The following is a 12,639-nucleotide window of genomic DNA, read 5'->3' on the forward strand; positions in this document are numbered from 1 at the left end:
ATCGTGGGTGAACCACAATTTCCTCAAATAAAATCAGGAAGACTAAAGTCATCGTTTTTGACCCCTGCCATCAACTCTATTGCCACAGAGTCCATCACTTTTTTTGGCCAAATCAGATCTGGCCACCACCTTTTATCACTCCCCGTCTCACTGGCCTACACTGGGCTCTGGGTCAGAAGGTTGTGGGTTGAAGTCCCATTCAGAGACATGAGCACAAAAATCTAGACTGACACTCTACTGCATCACTGAAGGAGCATCTCATCTTTGGAGGTGTCTTTCTCAGATGAGACATTAAACTGAACTGAGTTCATGCTCTCGGATGGACATAACAGATCCCGTGGAATGATTTCGAGAAAGAGTGGGATTCTTGGTGTCCTGATTGATCCCTCAATCAACATCACAAAGCAGATTATCTGGTCATTACTACGTTGTTGTTTCTGAGAGTTTGCTGTGTGCAAAGTGACTACACTGTTTCCTAAATTACAACAGTGACAACATTTTAGAAATATGGCCATGAAGCACTGCGGGAGGTTCTGATGTCATGAGCAGGTTTTTATAAATGCAAGTCTTGATTTCTTTTCTCCCTTTTCCCCCAAATTATTAGTTGTAAACTTCCCACTTTCAAATCCCTCCTTGGCCTTGTCTCACCCTGTTTCTACAACCACCTTTAGTCTTAGATATACACTGTACATGTTGGTTCTCGCATTCTGTTCTATTTCATTGTCTCTCTATGCTCCACAATTATTGGCAGAGCTTTCAGATGCCTTGGTCCCCCTTTCTGGGGTTCCCTGGTTAACCTCATTTGCTGCTCCACTTTTTCCACTTTGCATGGAAGCTTTCTCAAAATCCATAACTTAAATTCAGCTTTCAGTCACCCCTACTAATGACTCCATCCACATCTTTGATATATCTGCTTTTTTCCATTTGTGAAGCACCTTGGGGCATTTTATATATTAAACGCATTCTATAAGTGCAAATTTTTATTGTATATATGACTGTTGGTGATAATATTGAATGAGCACTTAATGTATTGGAAGATATTCCTCTACTTGCTAATTTAGCAGAGACAATATCCCATTTGAAACAGGTTAATGTCTATGTTTGAATTAAATGTTAATCTAATAATGCACCAAAGTAATCACTAGATTTGCATTCATATTTGTTTTTGCAAATTCCCTCAAATCTTCTAATGTTACCAAATGTGCTCTTGTCTGTGTAGTCCCAAACATTGTTTAGGTATGGAAAAAGCTCTTGAGAAATTGCAGCTGGTGCAGCAGAGTACTGGAAAAGATGTAACACATTTTGGATAAAAAATTGGTTGCCCTAGCTTTTTGGCATGGGATTGCAATTCATGACCTGCCCATGCAGAGCTATCATATTTTCCTAATATGTGGGTTATTTTAAAGCAGATTTTTGTGTGTGTGTGTGTGTGTGTGGGTGTGAGGTTTCTTAAAGCAAATAAACATTAAGTAAAAATTTTATTTTTGAATTAAAAACATGTCCCAGTTAAATTTTTACTGTCTTTATTCATTTTTTAAAAAACCGCTTCAGTCAGCCTGAGGCAGTTCCGTGCATCAGGGAGATTGAAGCACTCTTTCTCGCACATGTGCAAACTGCGTACTAGGCTCAGCCCGCCATCCTCCCCCTGCCCGCACAGGCAGCGCTCAGTGCTGCCACTTGGGATCCACGCTTGGATGGCCTTCATTGGGCCACCCACATGAAATCGCAGTGCGGAGCCAGTCACAGGCGGCGGTTGGCTTCCTGACCATCTCTGCCCGCGCCTGCCAAGTGCCCCCGAAGAGGGCAAGATCCTGTCCATATTGAAGTAATGGGAACATATGTATAAAGGAGATAAGGTTGTGTGCAAGGAAAGGCATTCTAAGATCTAACAAGTGTGAAAAGCCTCCAGCCTCTGAGTCCAAGCTGCTCCCTGCAAGGACAGAAGTTAAGAAAACTCACCTTGAATTCAACTGTTCAGGGTATCGTGTTACTTTGCCTGGGTCTTTTATTTTAATCAGGAGAGCTGGACGTTAGCATTGTAGTAATTTGTAGACCTGTGTATGTGCTTAACATTATTTCTTTTATTAATAAATGTTTAATTTAGTTTTGTAAAAAGCCTTGAAGACTCACTGGCCTTCTTTTTATTGAATTCAAAGCCCACATCTTGAAATAAATACAAATTGCAAATAGTTGTGGCAGCTGCTTCAAGTTTCCCTCTGGGATTTGAGCAGCTTAGCATTTATCATCTGCTGTGCCATAACAGATGAGTAGAGCTAGGGTGAGGTCAGCAAATATGGTGTGAATGAAATTTGCATTTTTAGATAAGTGAAGTGTTTGATTTTCAAATGGACAGGGAAAATGTTTACAACTGGCAAGATCTTCGCTCACTTTTCCAGAACTGTTTCATCCAATTCAGGGTCACAGAGGTTCAGAGCCTTTCCCAACAGGAAACAGACACTAGGCAGGGTACACCCAGGATGGGATACCAGTATATCACAGGGCACATGCTTGGGGCCAATTTACCTTTACCAATTCACCTAAACAGCATAACATTGTATGGTGGGAGGAAACCAGAGCATCCAGCAGAAATCCACACAGACACAAAGAATATGCAAACTCCACACAGACCAATACCTGAGATCAGGATTGAACCTGGGTCCCCAGAGCTGTAGAGGCAGCAGCACTAACCACTGCACCACAAATAAGGCAAGGTGATGATGTTGATTTTTCCCAAAAGTGCTGGCCATAATGATAAAGATTTTTATATTCTGGGAAAAGTAATTTCTAAGGACAAATGGAAACAATGGGATTTACAAATCAAAAGGGATAAAATATATTTAAAGAAGGATGGAAGGCTGTGTGAGTTGTGACCATGTGAGATCTGGAAAGTGCATCGTGTGGAACAGACATGGGGAAAATCCTCTAGCCACCCTGTAGAAGTTTGCTGTTCCAGTAACCAAAGTTGTGTTACTGTGCATTTGGAAGTCTATTGTCCAGTGGGTGCTTGTGGTAAAATTGCTGGATGACTTTATAAATTTGGAATCTATTTGGCCTATTGCCTTAAAAGGGGTATGTAGTTAGAAGTTTGTTTAAGTAGAAATTTGGGGAGCTAATATAACTGTGTAACTGTAATCTTGTGTGTGGGTTTAAGTTTTTTCTTCCTTTGTTAATAAGTGTTTTAATTTAACCTTTAAAATCTCTGAAGGCGATAGTGGACTCACTACTTCTGACTTCAATGCACATACCTCCTTGTAATAAATACAAATTGCAAAATTATCATGGTAGCATGGCCAAGTTTTTCCTTGTGGATTTAGTCAGCCTGGCAAATGCCACCTGCCACATCATAACAGTACCCATCTCATCTGCGTAATTGCAGTGTTAGCCCAGGTGACTCAAGTCCTGCTATTTTCCCAAGACCCCTGTGGCCTCTGCACAAAGCCAGGGAGTGACTATTGTGTGGTACAGACAGCCTCATCTTCTTAAAGGCAGGCTACACCTTAAAGTGTAGCCATGCAAGAATATTGCTGCAATATAGATTATGGCAAAGTGGACACCAGGGAAGACAGGATTCCAGAGTGATGGACTCAGCACTGGGGGTGTTAGTAGTGCAAGTGGAAAGGAGGAGAGACGTGGTGGTTCTGCAGCAGTATGGAAGGGCAGGAGGCCGGTAAAGAGCACTCTCAAAAGGAAGTGGGAGTAGGTGGTCAGGCAGGCCAATCCCTAGGCCTGAGGATCCTCACACAGCTGGTCGAGGTCAGTGTGTGCATCTTCACATGATACCTCCTACCCACCATAACACCAACCTCTCACACTGTTCAATGGACCATACCCCCATCACTCACCCAGCAGTTATTTAGCTGTGGCAGGCATATCACATCACTACACAATCACTAAAATTCTGCCCTCTCTCTTGCAGGACATGGCACACATGGGAAAGAAACAGATCAGAAACAATAGTGGAAAAAGACCCCTGCATCTCCCAAGCCCTACAGAGGAGATGGTTTTCTGCACCATGGGTCTGGCTTCAATGGAAGTTGTGGTATCCAACATCACTGAAAACATTCAGGATCTTCTTTCCTTATGCCCCTTCTTGACTCCCAGCACTCCCTGATCCTGTTATCTAACAGGATGAGCAAGCTGCAGAAGATGTCACCATGGTCCTCTTGTTTCCCTCCTCTTCCCCTCACAGCAACTTTCCCATTCTGAGCTCCTGCTTTCAGATACACAAGACCTGCTGCCTGTGCAGCGACAGTATCTCCAGGAGAAGCCAAAAGAAGAACTGTACAAGACTGATGAAGAGGCCACATTACTTGATCTGACACTCACAGCCACCAGCTCAGGTATTGGCACTGCACGAGCTTGGAGGCTACTACAGAGTTTGGATCACCAAGAATGAACTGGCTACAGTCAGTCCAGGAATAAAGGATGGTTCAGTCGCCAGCTCACCAGAGGGCAAAGTGGCACATTTGTACTACTGCAGAGGACCAGATGAGGACCTCGATGTGGCAGTGTACCAGAGAATGCTGTTGGACATGCACACCAAAATATATTGGCGGGCCTGTTAGACAGTTCCCTATCCTTGTCAAGGAGCATGGAGGAGTCCAGCTCCAACTTGGCATAAGGCATCGTGTGGAGTTTACCCTCTCTGCCACCCCTGTTCCATCTTGTTGTCATATTGCAGACCCATAGGCACTAACACTGCTGCCCCCTATACCTATTACTGCCATTGGTGTGGACAGATCACCTCTCCTCTGTTCCTCCCCTATTAGAATACAGCAATGGTTTTTAATAAATCCAGGGAACTCATCAAAATACCTTCAAAACATTCCTGAGTATTTTCAGACACTTTGCAGAAGAAAGTTCCAAAAAATTACCTCACCTGCAATTTTGGGTGCCTGTCCCTTTAAGTAATGCTAATACAGGGCCTATCTTGTACCTCTGCACCAGTTGTATGCAGTGTGATGTAGAAATACATTGCCTTCACATTTGTTCTCTCAAGTTAGGAATCCTGGTGTTAGATCAGGCTTTGTGTACAGCTTATACTAACAGAAGACTGGATGGGTTGGGTAGGCTGTGCAGAAGCAGTCGGCACCACCGGGGTACATGGAGAGCAGAGCTACATGAGACAATTGGTTGCTGCAAATATTTAAGCATTTAACATATTATACCTGTGACTTTGCTGATGGTGGATTATCCCTTCTCATCAATTCTGACCTCTCGGTGGACTTCAACACACTTAACCATCCTCCTCCAAATCTGTCCTCCACTGTCCAACTCATTGGGACTGGAGTCATTTTGTTCCATTCTGAGCGATCCAATCTCAGAAAGAGTATCTCTGATAATGACTTCTCTCTCTATCCCTACACCTTGAGAGTCCCATAAATATCCATCTTTGACTCCTTCTTTTACCTCATGTGAGTCTCCATGCCTTTGCTGAAGACATCAACTCTAACTCTCAATTGCTTTTTTTAACCCATCCATTGCTGTTATGTTGCTTGTCCAATATTCAGTATTGGATGAACAACAGTTTGCTTCAGATAAACCACAGATTGCCCAAGTCACCAACTTTGGCCTCTACCACATGTTTTGTAAATTCATCATCAGCTCTCTGTCCTCATCACTGTGTCAAACTGAACCAGATTGTTATCAAACTCAATCCTTAGTTAAGCTTCTAGCTTCATATTTGTACGAAGCTGTAACAATCTTCACGAGTTTAATGGTACTTTAAGTCATTTTGTGTTGAGTTCTTATATTTTCTTCCCAGCATAAAGACTGCCTATTTTCATCTTGAGCATAACTCATCTCTACCTCTTCCTCAGTTCCTGATGCTAAAAGCTCATCCATATTTTTGTCACCTCCAGAATCAATTACACCAGTGCTCTGGTGCTCAGCCTTCCATCCCCAACTCTTTATAAGCTTCAGGTTATCCAAAACTATATTGCCTGTACACTGTCCAGCCTTGTCCACCATCAGCCCTGCCCTCACTGGCCGACATTGACGTCTATCCTTCCAATTCCTCAAATGTAAAAGCCTCTTATAAACATACATACGAACATACAAATTAGGAACAGGAATAGGCCACTTGGCCCCTTGAACCTGCTCTGCCATTCAATAAGATCATGGCTGACCTGAATGTAACCTCAACCCCACATTCCTGCATACGCCCGGTAACCTATTAGCCCTGGGTTAATCAAGAATCTATCTAGCTTTGCCTTAAAAATATTCAAAGACTCTGCTTCCATCGCCTTTGAGGAAGAGAGTTCAAAAGACTCACAACGCTCTGAGAGAAAAAAATTCTCCTCATCTCTGTCTTAAATGGTACAATTTAAGCTTGTTATGAACAAAGAAATAGACAAGTTGCAAAAAAATGTTTTGGATGGGGGGAGAGCAGATTTTAGAAAAATAAGGCAGGATCTGGCCAAGGTAGACTGGGAACAGCTACTTGTGGGGAAATCTACAGAGCAGCAGTGGGAGGGGGGGTGTTCAAAAAGGAAATGGGGAGGGTACAGGCTCAACATGTTCGCTGTAGGGTGATAGGAAAGAGTAACAAGCCCAAAGAAGAACCACGGATGACCAGAGATGTTTAGGATATGATGAGAAGAAGAAGAGAGGCTTTTAGCAGGTACAAGGGAAGCAAATCAGCGGAGGCATTAGTGGAGTACAGAAAGTGCAGGGTGGAGCTTAAGAAAGCAATTAGGAAAGCAAAGAGGGGATATGAGAAAGCTCTGGCTGGTAAAAGTAGAGAAAATCCCAAGATATTCTATAAGCATATCAATGGGAAGAGGATAACCAGGGAAAGAGTAGGGCCCATAAGGGACCAAGGGGACAATCTATAGGTGGAGCCAGAGGACATCGCTAGAGTGTTGAATGAATACTTCACATCCGTCTTCACTCAAGACAATGAGGATGAAGGTATCGAACTCAGGGAGAGAGACTGCGAGGTTCTTGAGCAAATTGAGATAGGGAGTGACAAGGTATTGGAGGTGTTGGCAGGCTTAAAAGCGGAAAAATCTCCAGGTCCAGATGATTTGTGTCCCAGAGTGCTGAGGGAGGCAAGGGAGGAGACTGCAGGGGCTCTGATCCAAATTTTTAATTCCTCTCTGGCCACGGGGGAGGTGCCAGCGGACTGAAGAACAGCTAATATGGTTCCGCTATTTAAGAAGGGTTGTAGAGATAAGCCAGGGAACTATCAGCAAGTGAGTCTCATGTCAGTGGTCAGGAAACTATTGGAGAAAATTCTGAAGGAGAGAATCTATCTCCACTTGGAGGCAAGGTTTGATCAGGGATAGTCAGCATGGCTTTGTCAGAGGGAGGTCATGCCTAACAAATTTGATTGAATTTTTTGAGGAGGTGACCAGGTGTATAGATGAGAGTAGTGTAGTTGAGGTAGTTTATATGGATTTTAGCAAAGCCTTTGACAAGGTCCTACATGGGAGACTTATAAAGAAAGCAAATGCGCATGGGATACAGGGTAATTTGATGAGGTGGATTCAAAATTGGCTTAGTTGTAGGAGACAGAGGGTGATGACAGAAGAATGCTTTAGTGACTGGAATCCAGTGTCCAGTGGCATTCCACAGGGATCTGTGCTGTGTCTCCTATTATTCATCATTTATATAAATGACATAGATGACTATGTGGGAGGGAGGATTATTAAGTTTGCAGATGACACAAAGATTGGCCAGGTGGTTAACAGTGAGATTGGGTGTCTTGGGCTACAGGAAGATATAGACGGGATTTTCAAATGGGCAGATAAGTGGCAGATGGAATTTAACCCTGAAAAGTGTGAGGTGATAGAATTTGGAAGGAGTAATTTGACAAGGAAGTATTCAATGAACGGCATGACACTATGAAGTTCTGAGGAACGAAGGGACCTTGGCGTGTGTGTCCATAGATCTCTGAAGGCAGAGGGGCATGTTAGTGGGGTGGTGAAAAAGGCATATGGGACACTTGCCTTTATCAATCGAGGCATAGATTAGAAAAGTAGGGAGATCATGCTGGAGTTGTATAGAACCTTGGTGAGGCCACAGCTGGAGTACTGTGTGCAGTTCTGGTCACCACATTATAGGAAGGATGTGATTGCACTGGAGGGGGTGCAGAGGAGATTCACCAGGATGTTGCCTGAGATGAAACATTTAAGTTATGAAGAGAGGTTGGATAGACTTGGCTTGTTTTCATTGGAGCAGAGAAGACTGAGGGGCGACTTGATCGAGGCGTCCAAGATTATGAGTGGCATGGACGGGGTGAATAGGGAGCAGCTGTTCCCCTTAGATGAAAGATCAGTCACAAGGGACAGAAGTTCAAGGTGATGGGCAGGAGGTTTAGAGGGGATGTGAGGAAAAACATTTTTACCCAGAGGGGGTGACGGTCTGGAATGTACTGCCTGGGTGGGTGGTGGAGGTGGGTTGCCTCACATCCTTTAAAAAGTAGCTGGATGAGCACTTGGCACTTCATAACATTCAAGGCTATGGGCCAAGTGCTGGTAAATGGGATTAGGTAGGTAGGTCAGGTGTTTCTCACGTGTCAGTGCAGACTCAATGGGCCGAAGGGCCTCTTCTGCACTGTGTGATTCTGTGATTCTGAAATGAGCGCCCCCCTATTTTTAAACAATGACCCCTAATTCTAGGCTCTCCCACAAGATCAAACATCCTCTCCACATCCACCCTGTCAAAACCCCTCAGGACATTAAAAGTTTCAATTAAGTTACCTCTTACTCTTCTAAATCCCAGTAGGCACAAGCCTAACCATTCCAGCCTTTCCTCATAAGACAGCCTGCCAGTCTTAGTATTAGCCTAGTTAACCTTCTCTGAACTTCTTCTAATACATTTACATCCTTCTTTCATAAGGAGACCAGTAATATACACAATACTCCAGATGGGGTCTCACCAATGCCCTGTACAACTGAAGCATAACTTCCCTACTTTTGTAATCAACTCCCCTCACAATAAATGATAACATTCTATTAGCTTTCCTAATTACCTGCTGTACCTGCATACTAACCTTTTGTGATGCATGCATCCTTTGTGCTTAAATCTCTCATTGGCCTCAATAATCCCTTTCCTCTATAATCCCCTCCAGCGCTATATCTTCTGACTCAAATTCTCCATTCCTTTGATTCCCCCTCCCTTCATTCCACCATTGGTGACTATGGCTTCAACTACCTAGGTCCCATTTAATGGAATTCCCTTTAAATTCTTTCACCTCTCCATTTCAAGTCCACCTTTAAATCATTATTCAAATCAAAATTTTTAGTCAGCCTTTTGATGATCCATTGCTTTGGAGTTTATTTTTTATATTAACGGCCTTAGACCCATTGATCACAAGATCCAATATACTTCATACCAGAGCCATCAACCTTTAATGCATACATTGCAATAGGTGTCTTGGTGCTGGTGCTGTGAGACAGGTTAACATGTATTGAACAGGTGTTTATATATATGAAAATATTTCCAAGATTGAATGATCCAGTTATACTGTGGAGTCATATATACAGGTTAAGAAATTTGTTTCATTGCCAATCACTATTAACTATGAATTGACCCTTTCTTCAGCCAGTTGTTCAGTGTCAGCATCTCAGCTGAGTCAGTAAGAGTGCTCCTTTGAACAGATTGTGCAAAGTTTGAGTCTCTATTCTTCCGCGCTTTTCCACCACACACACACTCCAAAGCAAGGTCCTAACCATTCCCCATTCTAACCTGAGCTTACCTGAGCACTCCTTCATACCTGTCAGCAGCACCCTAGCAAACAAGTTCCTCTCATGGCTCCAGCCATTGCTGCTTTCCACAGAATTCAGATTGGAGACTGGTGGGGCATTTGATGAGGCTCTGGTGAGATTCAGATTTTAAAATCTCTCATGGCTCATGCTGCAGATGCCCAAGCTGTTTGCCGTCTCCCAAGTCCCCAGCCGACAACTCCTCTCCCCAGTTAAAATTAGACTGTTAAACTTGAAAGGCATAGCTTTAAGATCACAAAGGAAGAGGTTGGGAGAAGTTCTTTCAGCTAGAGGATTGTTTGCACATGGAATGTGGGAACTCTCATACCAGTGGCAATGCTCTGGTATGTTCCACACAGTGGGAACCCTAACCCAGCTTCCTGCATCAGGTTGTCTCTTAGGCAGATTGGGGCTGCCAGGGGTTGGGGCTGGAGTGATGGGGCTGGAGAGGGTGGAGGGGGCAAGGTTGGGCTTTGTGTAGTTGGCTGCGAAGGAAATTAAATTGTTTCTGCAGTGGGAATGTTATTCCCAAGGGTAGAAATGTCCTAGAGGTCAGAAAGCATGTTACCACTGAAGGCCTCATTTGAGACCAAGGCCTTCAGAAGATGGTGACAGTAGAAGACAAGGAGAGGAGATTACTACAAGGCCCGCATCCTCTAATGGGGGCCATTGTCATAGCTTCCTGTGGTCTACTGCAAAACACCCACTGTCAGTCCTGTAAGTGGCAGTTTATAGGCAGAGGGCAGGAACAGCATCATGATCCAAACCCTTGCACCATCACTTACTTCTGGTAGGTGGAAAAAGAGGGGTCAGTGGCATTCCTGATGGGGGTAATGGTGCTGAAGCAAATGCCCAAAATCAGACAAAATCCAGTCTGGAACATTGAAGGGATCAGAATTCATTAACTAAGCGAAAGCGTGTGTGTAATTTTAAAAAATTTTAAAAGCAAGAAAGTGTGGGGAATGGGCAGTGTATTAGGACTATGTGGATTGTGCTTTCAGAGAACTGACATAGTCATGCTGGGCTAAGTGGCCTCCTTTCATCTGTAAAATTTTAGGATTATATGATGCATGACACTAACTGCATTTTGGACAAATTAGCTTGTCTTTGCACACTAAAACACATATTCAGCTAACAGCCAGCATTGCAAGCAGTTATTTTGTATTCAATTAGCTGGAAAGTGACATTTGTGACAGAGTGAATTGCTCATGACAGGATCCTGGAAGCTTAGTAAATACAAGAGTGCATCACCTGCAATGTTCATGGCACTCAGCCCTTCATAATTTTAAAGTACTCAGGGGTATTCCATGTTCAACCTGGATTTCTATTTTTTGTAGGTCCCTGAAGAAGCCAATTATGACAGAAAAAAAATAATCTGTTCTTTTCTGGCCTTTCTGTCAGCTAAATATATATTATGATCAGCCATCCTAAAAAAAAACAGCTGTCAATTGGCTAGTGTATTTTTATGTGTAATTTGTTATCTGTGTGAAATATAATTTATGATATTCTTCAATCTTAAAAGATATAGGGTGGAATCATCCCAGATTTGCATTAAGTGCGGTAGTAGGCGGGAAAAAGAACGTTTTACCTGTCGGCCGGAATGGCAGCTTTTCACGCCATATCATGCCAATCCTGCCACATTAATCATGCATTTTTGGGGAATATGCAGGGTCGCTGACAGAGTATCCCCTCATTCGCCCGCCCCACCATCAGGCCTTCAGTAAACCGGGCACCATATTTAAAGACCGCCCGTGCAAAGAGGTGGCATTCTTCAAGGGATAGGAAGCTGCTGCAAAGTCAAGGCTGCCAAAGGGAGGAAATGTGCTGCCCCCAGATTTAACGAAGACTCCCTCAAGCTCTTGCTGGGCACAGTGGAGGCCCGCCGCAAGTCCTCTGCCCCCACTCTGGATGAAGACCAGCAAGCAATGTTACCATTCCAGTATGGGAAGCAGTGGTCAGCACCAACGCCCTGCATCCAATGCTGAAAGAGGATAAATGGTCTCATCTGTTCCACCAGTGTAAGTTACTGTTCTCATCACTCTCAACTCACACACTCACAAACCTAAACAGGGATCCGCAGGGATCTCACACCTCAAGGCACAACACCACTAACTCTCACACACACCCTCACATCTCCTTCAGGCTCATATCCCCTTGAGTTTGGGTCCTCACCCTGTCCATAGCTCCACTCACCACACGCTGAAGTCATCAGTGGCAACAGGGTCAACAATTGCACAAGCTGTCTCAGTCCAGCTGCTTGCAGATATCAGGGCAGCACCTAGAAATGTTAGGCCGAGAAAAGTTAAGAAATTTTGATCACAAGTGGTTGCACAGACACATTTTGTCACTTTATAATCTGAAAATATATTCATTTTCACTGACCAATGTGTAATGGTCTCTTTCAGCTTCATTGACAGATTTACGAGCCCCACCCCCACTGCATTCCCCCGTACCACTGGCAGTTCAGCTGCATGCAGCCAGCCCATAAGTGATTCTGAAGGGGGAAGAGTAAATGTGGCAGAGCCTTTGATAGCCTCAAGCAAACACTCCCCCACCCACATGGATCCTTTCCCCATCACATTCATCTCAATGTCCTGAGCACTTTCAATGCTACCTGCTATGGTTCCCTTTCGGTTGTTCATCTGAACTGACCTGTACCTCCGCCCACCTATTAATCATACTCCCATGCAGCACCTGTTCCTGCACACCCCGATCTCCTTTCACTTTCGATTTTAGAAGCATGGTGCTGGTAAAATTTGTCTTCAGCTCTCCCATCTTTTCCTTCCCCCAGTCACCCATGCCTTTTCCCCCATCACTGTCGATCCCCCGGTGTCACCTTTCACCTTCCCACCATCACCTAGCAGCCAGAACCCTTTTCTTTCTGGTATGTCCAGGTGAACGTGCATGTTTCCTATCTTCCCGAGAATCC

Source organism: Carcharodon carcharias, chromosome 9 (genome assembly GCF_017639515.1).
Source record: "Carcharodon carcharias isolate sCarCar2 chromosome 9, sCarCar2.pri, whole genome shotgun sequence".
Classification (NCBI taxonomy): Eukaryota; Metazoa; Chordata; class Chondrichthyes; order Lamniformes; family Lamnidae; genus Carcharodon; species Carcharodon carcharias.